Source organism: Euprymna scolopes, chromosome 5, assembly GCF_053919585.1.
Source record: "Euprymna scolopes isolate OS-2025 chromosome 5, ASM5391958v1, whole genome shotgun sequence".
In the NCBI taxonomy this organism is placed as follows: Eukaryota; Metazoa; Mollusca; class Cephalopoda; order Sepiida; family Sepiolidae; genus Euprymna; species Euprymna scolopes.
Window position 1 is genome coordinate 112,883,025 of NC_136486.1, and position 14,060 is coordinate 112,897,084.

At 32.9% G+C, this 14,060-nt stretch overlaps 1 protein-coding gene and 1 pseudogene across 1 annotated transcript in view; both read right to left on the reverse strand.

The window, feature by feature from the left end:
• LOC145276955 (uncharacterized) overlaps nucleotides 1–14,060 on the reverse strand; it is a 285,323-nt gene that overhangs the window by 120,754 nt on the left and 150,509 nt on the right. The gene's annotated exons all lie outside the window — the stretch shown is intronic.
• LOC145277261 (U2 spliceosomal RNA) lies at nucleotides 10,240–10,373 on the reverse strand (annotated as a pseudogene).

The window sequence follows — 14,060 nt, forward strand, 5'->3', positions numbered from 1 at the left end:
TTCCGCGCAGGAGGCAATTTTTCTGAACACCCTTCTAAAATCTATTTTAAAACCAGATCTAAGTAAAAAACCTATAGTAATTCATTGTGATAATCAGAGCAGTATCTTATTAGCAAATAATTCTATGATTCATCAAAGGTCGAAGAATATTGATATCAGATATCATTTTATAAGGGATGAAATAAGGAAAAAATCTATTACTCTTACTTATGTGACGTCTGAGAATATAGCCGACATTTTCACTAAACCTATAAAAAGAATAAAATTAAGACATTTTATAACCAAACTTTTTGGAATCTAATTATGAATAAATCTCTTTTCAGAAACCCAAAAGGAGAAGCATGAACAGTCAAAATCACACACAAAAAAAAACAAAAAAAAAAAAAAAAAACTTGTAAACTGTCCCAGGCACGACGTTAAACTGCGACCATTTCTACCTTACTAACCAAATTAACCAACCAATACCTAACATAATGTTTCCAGTTTTTGTTACAAAAAAAAAAAAAAAAAAAATCCTTTTTTTTATTTTTTTGGCAAACATTTGTTAAAAAACAAAACAAAAAATGTATATTTGTGAATTTTTGTGCCTATGTATTTGAAAAGTATTCTATTTGTATGTTTATATTAGTGTTGTGCCGATGAATCGGAATCGGAATCGGGAATCGGTTAAATCGGTAATTTTCGGGGAATCGGAATCGACATCGGAAAAATTTGTGTATAATTTCCGATTCCAAAATCGATTCTTTGAATATTTTTCAAAAGTTAATTTTCAATTGCTTGTACCGATTATAAATATTTATTTCTTTTAAACTATTAGTAAAACTAAACTCTATAGATCTACGTACTCGTTATAGAATGAAGTTCTCATAACAAAATCACGTAATTTCATTAAATAGTTTTTGTTTTATGCTCCCTTGACTAATTATCGCAGTTTTTTTAGGAACATTCCGAATTTCCCAAATCGTTTTTACGGCATAAAATAAAAACTATTTGATGAAATTACGTGATTTTTTTATGAGAACTTCATTCCATAACGAGTACGTAGAATATATATATTTTTTTTTATTTTTCGTTTTTTAACATAGTGTAAACTGCACAAGCACCCTTTTTTAATACGTGAAGACAGTTTAGAGCTTCATCCTAGATCTAAAAATAATTTGGTTTTTAGTGGGTTTACAAATATCGTCCAAAAGTAGAATTTCAATGAGGGGGGACTTTTAAATGTAAATATAATTTCTTTTTCAATCTGAAAAATTTCTAAATGTTTTCTCTTTATCTATTTTATCCAGACTTTGATAAATTCATTGTGAGATATTCATGTATATTTTTAACTTTTCCGAAACCCAAGAAAAATGCGACGGTGTCAGACAATGTGGCTCCAGGAAAATAAAATAAAACTATTCGTTTGAAATCTTTTCATATTAAACTCCTTGAGAAATTTGGCAAGTGGGTGTGAAAAAGTATTGTTGTCGAAACCAACAGCATCTAAGGTGTTAATTACCCCATAATACTTTCAACTCAACTTTTGAGTGAGATTGGCGGGCTTCAGCGAGGCCTCCGTGATATATATATATATATATATATATATATATATCTCACGGAGGCCTCGGCTTCAGACGGCATTGGCGCCGTCGTAGCAATCCTTAAGTATAAACATAAACAATACCGGCAGAATCAAAGAAAATCACACTGGAAGCATATTTCAAATTAAATCAAAGGCCAAGCCTTTTCACAATTTTGCCCATTCCTTGTTGGTCCCCCCCCCCCGATTTATTGGAGAGGGACTATAGTTTTCAGTGGCGTTCGTCCGTTCGTTCGGATGATTCCCGGATAACCGTCCATTACTTTTTTCTGAAATTTTGCCACAAGTTGTACTCCAATACGTAGATGTGCACAACGAATTTAGGAAAACTCGTCTCGGGAAAACTCGTCTCGGGAAAACTCGTCCCCTTTCGCTAGGTAGGAAAACTGGTCCCTTATTGAATAAATATCGATTGAAAACACATTTTATGATCGTTCTTGAAGGAGATATTGCTTTTAAAATAGACTATAGCCCCCTCCCCCATAATATTTTTAAAAAAATATTTTTATTTGTTTAATGTTTTTTTTTGCTTTTCTTTTAAATAAAATCGATTGTCCGTTTTCTACCTAACTAGCTAAGTTCTTAGTGGTTTCACTTATTTTAAAGCGTTTATTATGTTCATACAAAATTAATTACAATTTTTTTGGTTCTTATTTTAACGATGTTTTTTGGAGTCATAAAGACAATAATAAAAAACAAAACAAAAAAATTAAAAACTGGGAACGTTACTTTTTTGTTTTGGTTTTTTAATTATGATAGTCTTTTGTTGTTATGTTTTCGTTTTCTCTCATACCAAATGCACTCATTATTTTTTGGCGCGAGAGATGCCATGTGCTAACAATCTCTCGTTAACTCATTTTTAATTTTTTTAATTTTTACTTCAAAATTCTAAAATCAATCATTCAGAGAAAAAGTAATCACTAAATAAATTTATTAATCAATTTTATTGAAAACTCCGCTATTGTTTATCAAGAATCTTTTTAATTTCATTTTTTGTTGGTTGTTTTTCGTAGGGAGATATAGTTTTAACCCCCCTCTCTAAATTATATTTTAAAAAAATATTAAAATTTGGGTTTGTATTACTGTACACATAGATTCGAAAAAGTAGTTAAAAAAACAAATATATAACGAATAAATGTTATCAAAGGCAAGATAAGTTGGGTTACCGGATAAGTTACTTTTCTACCAAACTAGATATAATTCTCGTGTTTTTATTCAATTTAACATGTTTATTCAGCTCGAAAAACATGCAGCGTTTACCGATGTATTGGAAAATTCAAAATGGCGGCCGACTCTCTCTTAAACACGGTAAGTTCGGGAAAAGGTGTTATAAATAATAAACTAGACAAAATACTGTTAGAAATTTGCTCAATATATATTACCGTGACATAGGTTGACATATATTCGGTGTGTTTTTTTATAGTATTTTGTCTAGTTTATTATTTATAACACCTTTTCCCGAACTTACCGTGTTTAAGAGAGAGTCGGCCGACATTTTGAATTGTCCAATACATCGGTAAACACTGTATGTTTTTCGAGCTGAATAAACATGTTACATTGAATAAAAACACAAAAAATATATCCAGTTTGGTAGGAAAGTAACTTATCTTGCCTTTGATAACATTTATTTGTTATATATTTGTTTTTTTTGACAACTTTTTCGAATCTATGTGTACAGTAATACAAACCCTAAAATTTATTATTTTCTTTTTAAAACCAAATCTCCCTCAGTGATTTCTTTAATTTTCTATTTTTTAGCGATTATCAAGACTCTTAAGATGTGATATACCGGACATTATTTCTCGTTCTCACGTAACACTCGACATGTTTTTTTGTTTGTTTTCTGTTTTTTTTTTCTTTACTGAATAAACGATTCCAAATAAATTAAACAACACACAACATAGTCGGCGAAGTAGAAAAATCGGTTTTACCCTTTTATAACAACAGTAAATAAGTAAATTCTTTTTATATTAGTATAAAAAAATATGCGGTCTCGTTTTTTAACATAATAAACGCTTTAAAATAAGTGAAACCACTAAGAACTTAGCCAGTTAGGTAGAAAACGGACACTTAGAAAATCGATTTTATTTAAAAAAAAAAAAAATTAAACAAGTAAAAATATTTTTTTTTTAAATATTATGGGGGGGGGGCTATAGTCTATTTAAAAAAAAACGATATCTCCTCAAGAACGATCATAAAATGTGTTTTCAATCGATATTTATTCAATAAGGGACCAGTTTTCCTACCTAGCGAACGGGACGAGTTTTTCCGGAGACGAGTTTTCCGGGCACCGTGCACAACATCGAGTTTTTTTTTAAGAAAACTCTCGTTGCTCTCCCAGGGGCTGAAAAGGGGTCAAAAATGCCCCAAATGGCAAAAATGACACTTTTGGCCCCATAACTTTTTTCCCGTCCATTAGATTTTACTGAAACTTGTCCAAAATGTGAAGGCAATTGTTGCAAATGTAAATTCAGTATCGCTGACCCTGGCAAAACTCTGGTTTGCGCCCCCCGGGAACTTTTAGGGCTAAAAACCACCCCTTTTTTAAGCTCTTTTTTTCATATTTGCCTAAAATGTGATTATGTATCTCTATTTAGTGTTTTTTTATGGTGCTGAACTCAAATTTACATGTCTTAAGGCCTGAAACATAGCCGTTGGTCCATTTTTACAAGTAATCAGCTCCCCCATGGGAGCAAAAGAGGTAAAAAAATACCTCAAAATGACTCTAAATAGACAAAATTGACATATTTTTCAGAATAACTTTTCATCCATTCATTAGATTTTTCTGAAACTTGGCAAAACCATAGGCATACCTGATATACACCTGATGGAAGTATCACTGACCCTGGGAAAAATCAGAGTCACAAGCCCTGGAGGTTTTAGGGCTAATATTGGGTGTGGAGCAAAAATTGAACTTAGTCATTTTTCTGAAAACTTTTGAAAAATTTTTTTTCACTCAAAATTGTTTTTTTATCAGTTATGTATCACTTTTTTTATCACTTTATTCGATCCCCCCTCCTCACATAGAGGGGGACCATGCATGCACGGCTTGTTATATTTGTCAATACCGATTGCCGAGTGAGGGAGCAGCAAACATACCGACAAAACCCAACACTTTTATATTCTACTTTTCATTTAATTAGCAATAATGTTTGATATTATTTTTCTGGGCAAAATATTTCTTTAATTTTAGACAATTCTTTCGCTACTTTGAAAATAAACTGCATTCTTCTAAAGGTTACCTAGCGAATTTTCGCAAAGTTTCAATTTTTGTTTTGTTTATTTTACGCATATAAAATAAGTTTAGATCTTCTTTAGTTTTACTATTAGCTTAAAAGAAAGAAATATTTATAATCGGTACAAACAATTGAAAATGAACTTTTTAAAAATATTAAAAGAATCGATTTGGGAATCGGAAATTAGGCACAAATTTTTCCGATTCCCCCAAAATTACCGATTTATCCGATTCCCGATTCCGATTAATCGACACAACACTAATATAAAAAGATTAGGAATTTAAAATAGACGGTCAGTTTCACAAATAAATATAACGTAACATGAGCTGTAGTGTGTTACCAATTTTAAATTATATGCGCTTATTGGGGATAGGGTGTCTACTTTTTAAGCGATTACACATGGTTTTACAACGTTGCAAACCGAACTTAATTTAGTGGGAAACACTTTAGTTAATATCCATAAAGAATTAGGATGGCCAGAAATGATGATCATTTTACGTTAAATTTATATTCGAAACTGATCTTACACTCTAAATTCTAAATGATCGCTTTTCTTTCCGCCAATTAAAAAAAATGTTCTAACACGTAATCTATAAAAGTAATATTTCATTTTGGAATAGGGATTTAGCTGCGAGAGAAAGCACAGAAAGCTCACGCAATCTCACGTTAAAAATGGTTTTCATAATAGTAATATTATCATTTAGAAATTCGTTCGTAACAATGAGATGTGGCTTTGCTAAGTGGTGTTGTTAAATATATTGTTTTTACATCGTTTTCTTATTTTGCCTACCAATCTTCGAATATTTTCCACTATTCATGTAAGTAGCATGTTATACAGTAAATACGAACTGGTACAATATAGCTTTGTTTTAAAATCAAAATAAATGTTTTGTTGTGTTACAATTTTTAATCAATTACAAGGCAAACATTTGAGATAAAATATACGCGGACATTAACCAGGGGTTTATGTAATAATTTGAAAATTTACGAAAAAACAAACAAAAAAAATCTCTAATTAAATATGTATAAATTTTACAAGAATCGGAATCGGGAATCGGAAATTTTGAACGGAATCGGAATCGGGAAAAATTTTGGCATCGTCCCATCACTAGTTTATATATTTGAAAAGTGTTTATTTTATATGTATCAAAAAAAAAAAAAAAAAAAAAACTCAATTTCATAAAAAAATGGCTTACATTAATTCTTTTTGACCAATGAGAATAAAGACAAATTCCTCCAAAACCAGAAGAAAAAAAAAACAATTATTTTATTGGTTTATTTTTCTTTGCTCATTTATTTTATTTATTTATTTATTTTTCTTTCCTTTTCTCAAGTGAAACCAAAATTGAATCCGAAAGTATTTTTCCATTATATCAAAAAAGGGGGCGTGTAAAATGTTTTTGACTCCTAATGGGGGTATGAGACGAATAGATTCGCCAATCATTTTTATAACCAATGGCTGTGCTAAACAACCAATGAAAACGTTTCAAAATTATAAAAATTGTTGAATTTTGGATTCAATCAGTTTGCCGTTAACTACACAACGGACTGCTTTTGATTCTTGGCCGCCATCTTGATTACTGATCTGAACTATGCCGCCATCTTTGTTCAACACAATGTCTCAAAACTTAACAGAAAATTTTAAAAGCAATCAAGAACACACATGTGAAGTCAGACTTCAAAATAATGAAGGAGTGAAGTTCCAAAGTGAAGAGGGGGGAACTAGAAGAGTTATCGCTCCCTCTTCCCCTTTCTTACTGGACACCGGCGGATATCGTTCTTTTTGGTTTGAGTCGCTGACCTGTTAAGAGGTCTCTCTCCTCGTCGGGGGAGGGGGGGTCGACTTCTTCCCCTCATGCGAAAAGGATATGAATATAGGAGATGCAGACGATGCGACCTTCTCCAGTCATGCGAGAGAATGCAATGAATTTACTTCATCACGAAAGACGACGACTTTTTCCCCATCATGCAAAATAGACCAATATATAACGCGCGAGCAAGAAAAGAGAACACGTGAGATGGCTATGTGAACTTTTTCCACACGAAGGAAATATCTTGGATTAACTGCGTCGTCGAGTTGTGAAACACCGTAGCAAAAGAAACAAAAAAAAAGGAAAAATGGGAAAACAAAAGAAACCTGTGAGTGCAAAGACTTTGATTACCTCCCCCAAAAGGACTTTCGCTCATTTCCATAAGCATAGATATACTCCGGATTCCATAACTTTGAATACATTTCTTTTTCTTTTGTTAAACTCTTCTTTTTTTTCTTAAATAAATTTATTTTTGTATCGTTTGGAAAAGTGTTTGTTATTTTGTTATTTTCTCACATTTTTTATTGTGTTCGTCCTTGCGTTTCCATCCACTTGCTTTATTATTTTATTTTTGCTGTGTCACATATGCGATAAAGAGAAAATACTTGGGTTTTTGCTTTCCCCGTAAATCCCCTTGCACCCCCACCCCTTTTTTGGGCAACGTATTACAAAGATAAACAATTTTCATTCTTCTCGGAAATTTCTTATCATACCCCTATGTTATTTGTTGCTTAAATCCCTACCTTTTATCGCACACATGTAACATAACAAATACAGAAAAAAAAAAGGAAAGAAAAACAAAAGATTAATCATTTTTACTTAATAAGATGTCACTCAAAATATAATAAACTAATAATATTTTGGTTATTATAAAATCATCTAATATATATAAGGCAAAATGTGTGTTTGTATGTCTTGCAAAAACTTTCGACATGACGTATCCTCACAAGATCGGTATCATTTTTAAGCTTGATACTTCAGACAAATTTTGAAAAATTGGCCAAAAACATTCCTTCCTTCACCCTCAAGTGGGCAGTTTCCTACAAGGAAGGGTTTTTTTTTTGGTCAACATTTTTGCAAGTCATCATCTCCGTTGGATTGACTATGCTTAATTTCAATGCTCTCGACTTCCGCTTGTGCCATGGATGCATCAGCCAAGACATTAGTTTTTTTTCCCCTCCTTTGTGTTACGAGTTCAAGCCTGCCTTCTACCATTTTTTTTATTTTTTTTTTTTTATAAACACTTCTCTCCACCTGGGCTGCCTACTGTTATTCCACCCACCTCCCCGCTAAAACCACTTTTTATTTTTTGGGGTTCCTTACTACATCACCTACAAACACCTGGACAATGCCGGGGACCCCCACGAGTCTATAATAAAAAAGGCAAAATGTGTGTATGTATGTGTATGTGTGTATGTCTGCCAAAAACTTTCAACAGACGCGTCAGACTGTGGGAAAATTGGTATTGTTTTAAAGCTCAGTTTCTTGGACAACAAATATCAAAAATTCTTTCACTGTCAACTGGGCCGGTTTTTTTTACAAACCATTCAAACCTCGCATCAACGTCACATAAAAGACATTATTTCAACCGCCCATAACGTCGCAATCATCGTGGGCGCATCAATAGGACCATTTGCTTCTTTTCACCTCCTTTTTCTCTGGCGCGTTACGGGTTCAACCCTAATTTTTTTTTTTTGTGCTCGCAATTTTGCTTCTTATTTTTTTTTGCTCAACCAACACCCTTACACATACCTCCACACACCCGAGCAACGCCAGGTACCCAGACTAGTCTTTTCATCGATATATATAAAAGCAAAAATGTGTGTGTGTGTGTGTGGATATCTGTGCATTTTTTTCTGTATATCCAGCAAAGGCTTTTTTTCGCCGGGATTTTCGGGGGGGGGGGGGTACTATTTCTTAGAACTTTTTATATACGGTCTAAATCATAATATCTAGGATTTGTGAACGTGCTTCACGTCTAGATTTATTTACATTGACTTTTACAAAATTCTTGCTATTTTGGCCCCTCTCGTGTTGATTCAGTTTTTTCATATAAAATCGAAACTAATCTAAAACACAGGCACTATTCCCAGCTTTCATGCCAAGAACGTCTGGAAATGTGGGGGGAAACCATATCAGATAATTGTTATTCATTGGGACACCTCCCTTTTAATAGGGAGCGAGTTTTCCTCCTAACATCTTGGGAAAACTAAACCAAAAAAAAAAAATTACCTCACAGTGAAAGTTAACTGCGGTATTTCTATTCGACCTCATTAAATTCAAAATCACATGTAAACAACCCCCCCCCCCAAAAAAAAACTGCCTCGCAGTAAGAATTAACTGCGTGATTTCTATGGCATGATATTTGACCTCATTTTTTAATTTTTAAATAAATTTAAACGATTTTCTGTTACTCTTCCTTGCTGGCCAAGCAGGTAAACGTGTCAGTTTTTTTTTCACACTTTATTTTCCATCTTCACCTCAAGGTTCCTACCTACCAAAACCTTTTTTTGTTAACCCCCCCCCCACCCCACCTAAAAACACCCGAGCAACACCGGGTACCTCCGCTAGTGTTCTTCTATATATATAAAAGGCAAAAATCGGTGTGTATGTATGTATGTATGTATGTATGTTTGTTTGTAACGCTAAAACTTTTGAAAGACGGAACCAGAGTTGACAAATTTGGTATCATATTGCACCTTGATCACCCGGATGACAAATATCGAAATTTCACGTCAAACGGACCAGTAGAAAGGGGTCAACTGATCGTTTTTCTCCTAGGGGGGGCCCCCCAAAAAACCTGTCATTTTAACGTTATTCAATACGTGTCACGTGACGTGACGTCAGCTCAAACTTTTGACAGACACAACCAAAGTTGACAAATTATGTATCATATTGAACCTTGATCACCCGCATGACAAATATCGAAATTCCACACCAAACGGACCATTAAAAGGGGGTGAACTGATCATTTCTCTCCTAGGGGGGCCCCCAAAAAAACCTGTCATTTTAATGTTAATATTACATAATCCAAAAACGCTTAGTCATGTCACGTGACGTGACGTCAACATCCAGTAATGGCGAACAAATGTAAACAAACACTTTGTTTTACCGATACTTTTGTAATTTCTCTTCTGCTTTGTTCTAGAGATTATTAAACTCCATGACAATGTCTCCAACGTATTTAACTGGTTAAAAATAGTATTTATACAAGAGTTTTAACGAAAAATATCAGGAAAAAATGTACAGGAATAAAAAAAAATTCAGCTTTCAAAATATTCGTCGATAAAAAAACCGATCTTTATATTTACGCTAGCCATTTTGTATATTACCACGTGACCTGCTATCTCTTAAACTGGAGGGGGGGGATCCACTTGAATCCAACAAAACCAGTAATTTTTTTTTTCTATTATATATACATCATTTTCTATAAAATTAAGTGTAGACTTTATAATTAAAACAAAAAATGTTATTCATACTAAAAAAAAAAAACGCTTAGTCATGTCACGTGACGTGACGTCAACATCCACTAATGGCGAACAATTGTACCTATTTACTATGCCTCCCCACGGGACAGAGTTAGACACCAGGGTCGTTTTTTAACGTGGAGAAAAGGTACAAAAATAAAAATTGTCTCAGTCGTGGAGGATTTCTCCTCCACCGAAAGAGAACAAGAAATAGAAGTGCAGCATCTGAAGAACAGATACTACACTTTGATCTTGACCAAAAGGCCAAGAATGCGAACAATTGTAAATAACAACTTTTTTCACAAAACCAACACCGTCTTTCTTTTTTTTTCTCTCTCTTTCTCTCTCTCACCCACTTACTCTTCCCTCTCTCTCACCCTCTTTCTCTTGACGTCACACCACTGTTAAACTGTGGGGGGGGGGAACACATTCCCAGGCATTATCTCCTATAGATGCACATTTTATTAGAAATTCAGCTTTCAAAATATTAGACGATAATAAAAATATAAAACCAACAACCTCTTTCTCTTTTCTCTCTCTCTCACCAACTTACTCTTCTCTCTCTCTCACCCTCTTTCTCTTGACCTCCTACTACTGTTAAACTGTGTGTGTGTGTGGGGGGGGGAAGAGGCAGCTTGAAAACCAACAAAAACAGTGCACAGTTTCCCAAGCATTTGGGGTGGGAAGGGGGGGAAGAAGCCGAGCGCACAGTTTCGTGTGAGAGAGAGAGAACAATTCTCAACCTATATACTCAACAAATTTTTTATCTACAGATTTGAAAGTTTGTATATAGGGTATTCAGACATATGGAAATATATCTAGCATAATCTATCTATTATATCTATAAAAGTGAAAATGTGTGTGTGTGTGAGGTAGCCAGAGAGAGAGAGAGAGAGAGAGAGAGAGAGACAACAATTCTCAACCTATATATTCAATACATTTTTTATCTACAGATTTGAAAATTTGTATATAGGGTATTCAGACATATGGAAATATATCTAGCATAATCTATCTATTATATCTATAAAAGTGAAAATGTGTGTGTGTGTGTGTGTGCGTAAGAGAGAGAGAGAACAATTCTCAACCTATATACTCAACGTATTTTTATCTACGGATTTTAAACTTTGTATATAGGGTATTCAGACATATAGAAATATATCTAGCATAATCTATACATTATATCTATAAAAGTGAGAATGTGAGTGTGTGAGAGAGAGAGAACAATTCTCAACCTATATATTCAACAAATTTTTTACCTACAGATTTGAAAATTTGTATATTGGGTATTCAGACATATGGAAATATATCTAGCATAATCGATCTATTATATCTATAAAAGTCAGAATGTTTGCGTGTGGTTGTGTGTGTAAGGTTGCGAGAGAGAGAGAGAGAGAACAATTCTCAACCTATCTATTCAATAAATTTGTTATCTACAGATTTGACCATTTGTATATAGGGTATTCAGACATATGGAAATATATCCAGCATAATCTATCTATTATATCCATAAAAGTGAGAATGTGTGCGTGAGAGAGAGAGAGAGAGAGAGAGAGAGAGAGTAAGTACAATTCTCACCCTATATATTCAACAAATTTTTTATCTACCGATTAGAAAATTTGTGTATAGGGTATTCAGACATATGGAAATATATCTAGCATAATCTATCTATTATATCTAGAAAAGTGAGAATGTGTGTGAAAGAGAGAGAGAGAAGAGAGAGAGAGAGAACAATTCTCAACCTATATATTCAACTAATTTTTATGTACAGATCTGAAAATTTGTATACAGGGTATTCAGACATATGGAAATATATCTAGCATAATCTATTATATCTATAAAAGGTAGAATGTGTGTGTGTGTGTGTGAGTGAGTGAGTGAGTGAGTGAGTGAGAGAGAGAGAGAGAGAGAGAACAATTCTCAACCTATATACTCAACAAATTTTGTATCTACAGATTTGATAATTTGTATATAGGGTATTCAGACATAAGGAAATATATCTAGCATAATCTATCTATTATATCTATAAAAGTGAGAATGTGTGTGAAAGAGAGAGAGAGAGAACAATTCTCAACCTATATATTCAACAAATTCTATCTTTACAGATTTGAAAATTTGTATATAGGGTATTCAGACATTTGGAAATATATCTAGCCTAATCTATTATATCTATAAAAGTGAGAATGTGTGTGTGAGAGAGAGAGAAAGAACAATTCTCAACCTATATACTCAACAAATTTTTTATCTACAGATTTAAAAATTTGTATATAGGGTATTCAGACATATAGAAATATATCTAGCATAACCTATCTATTATATCTATAAAATGACCATGTGTGTGTGTGTGAGAGAGAGAGAGAGAGTCAGAGAGAGAGAGAGAACAATTTTCAGCTTGTGTGTGTGTGAGAAAGAGAGAGAGAGAAAGAGAGGAAGGAAAATTCTCACCCTATATATTCAACAAATTTTTTATCTACATATTAGAAAATTTGGATATAGGGTATTCAGACGTATGGAAATATATCTAGCATAATCTATCTATTATATCTATAAAAGTGAGAATGTGTGTGTGAGAGAGAGAGAAAGAGAGAGAGAGAGAACAATTCTCAACCTATATATTCAACTAATTTTTTATCTACAGATTTGAAAATGTGTATATTGGGTATTCAGACATATGTAAATATATCTGGCATAATCTATGTATTATATCTATAAAAGTGTGAATGTGAGTGATGGAAAGAGCAAAAAATTCTCAACCTATATAACCTATAAAAGTGAGAATATGTGTGAGAGAGAGAGAGAGAGAGAACAATTCTCAACCTATATATTCCACACATTTTTGGGCACAGATTTGGAAATTTGTATATAGGGTAGGCAGACATATAGAAATATATCTAGCATAATCTATCTATTATATCTATAAAAGTGAGAACTTGTGTGTGTGTGTGTGTGTGTGAGAGAGAGAGAGAACAATTCTTAACCTACATACTCAACAAATTTTTTACCTACAGTTTAGAAAATTTGTATATAGGGTATTCAGACATATGGAAATATATCTAGCATAATCTATCTATTATAACTACAAAAGTTAGAATGTGTGTGTGAGAGAGAGAGAGAGAACAATTCTAAACCTATATATTCAACAAATTTTTTATCTACAGATTTGAAACTTTGTATATAGGGTATTCAGACATATGGAAATATATCTAGCATAATCTATCTATTTTATCTATAAAAGTGAGAATGCGTGTGTGTGAGATAGCGAGAGAGAGAGAGAGAAAAAGAGAGAGATAAAAATTCTCAACCTATACATTCAACAAATTTTTTATCCACAGATTTGAACATTTGTATATAGGGTGTTCAGACATATAGAAATATATCTAGCATAATCTATCTATTATATGTATAAAAGTGAGAATGTGTGTGTGTGTGAGAGAGAGGACAATTGTCAACCTATGTATACAACAAATTTTTTATCTACAGATTTCAAAATTTGTATATTGGGCATTCAGACATATTTTAATATATCTGGCATAATCTGTCTATTATATCTATAAAAGTGAGAATGTGTGTGATAGAGAGAGAGAGAACAATTCTCAACCTATATACTCAACAAATTTTTTATCTACAGATTTGAAAATTTGTATATAGGGTATTCAGACATATGGAAATATATCTAGCATAATCTATTATATCTATAAAAGTGAGAATGTGTGTGTGTGTGTGAGAGAGAGAGAGAGAGAGAGAGAGAACAATTCTCAACCCATATACTCAACAAATTCTTTATCTACAGATTTTAAAATTTGTATATAGAGTATTCATACAAATAGAAATATATCTAGGATAATCTTTCTATTATATCTATAAAAGTGAGACTGTGTGTGTGTGTGAGCGAGAGAGAGAGAGAGAGAGAGAGAGAGAACAGTTCTCAACCTATACATTCAACAAATTTTTATATATAGGGTATTCA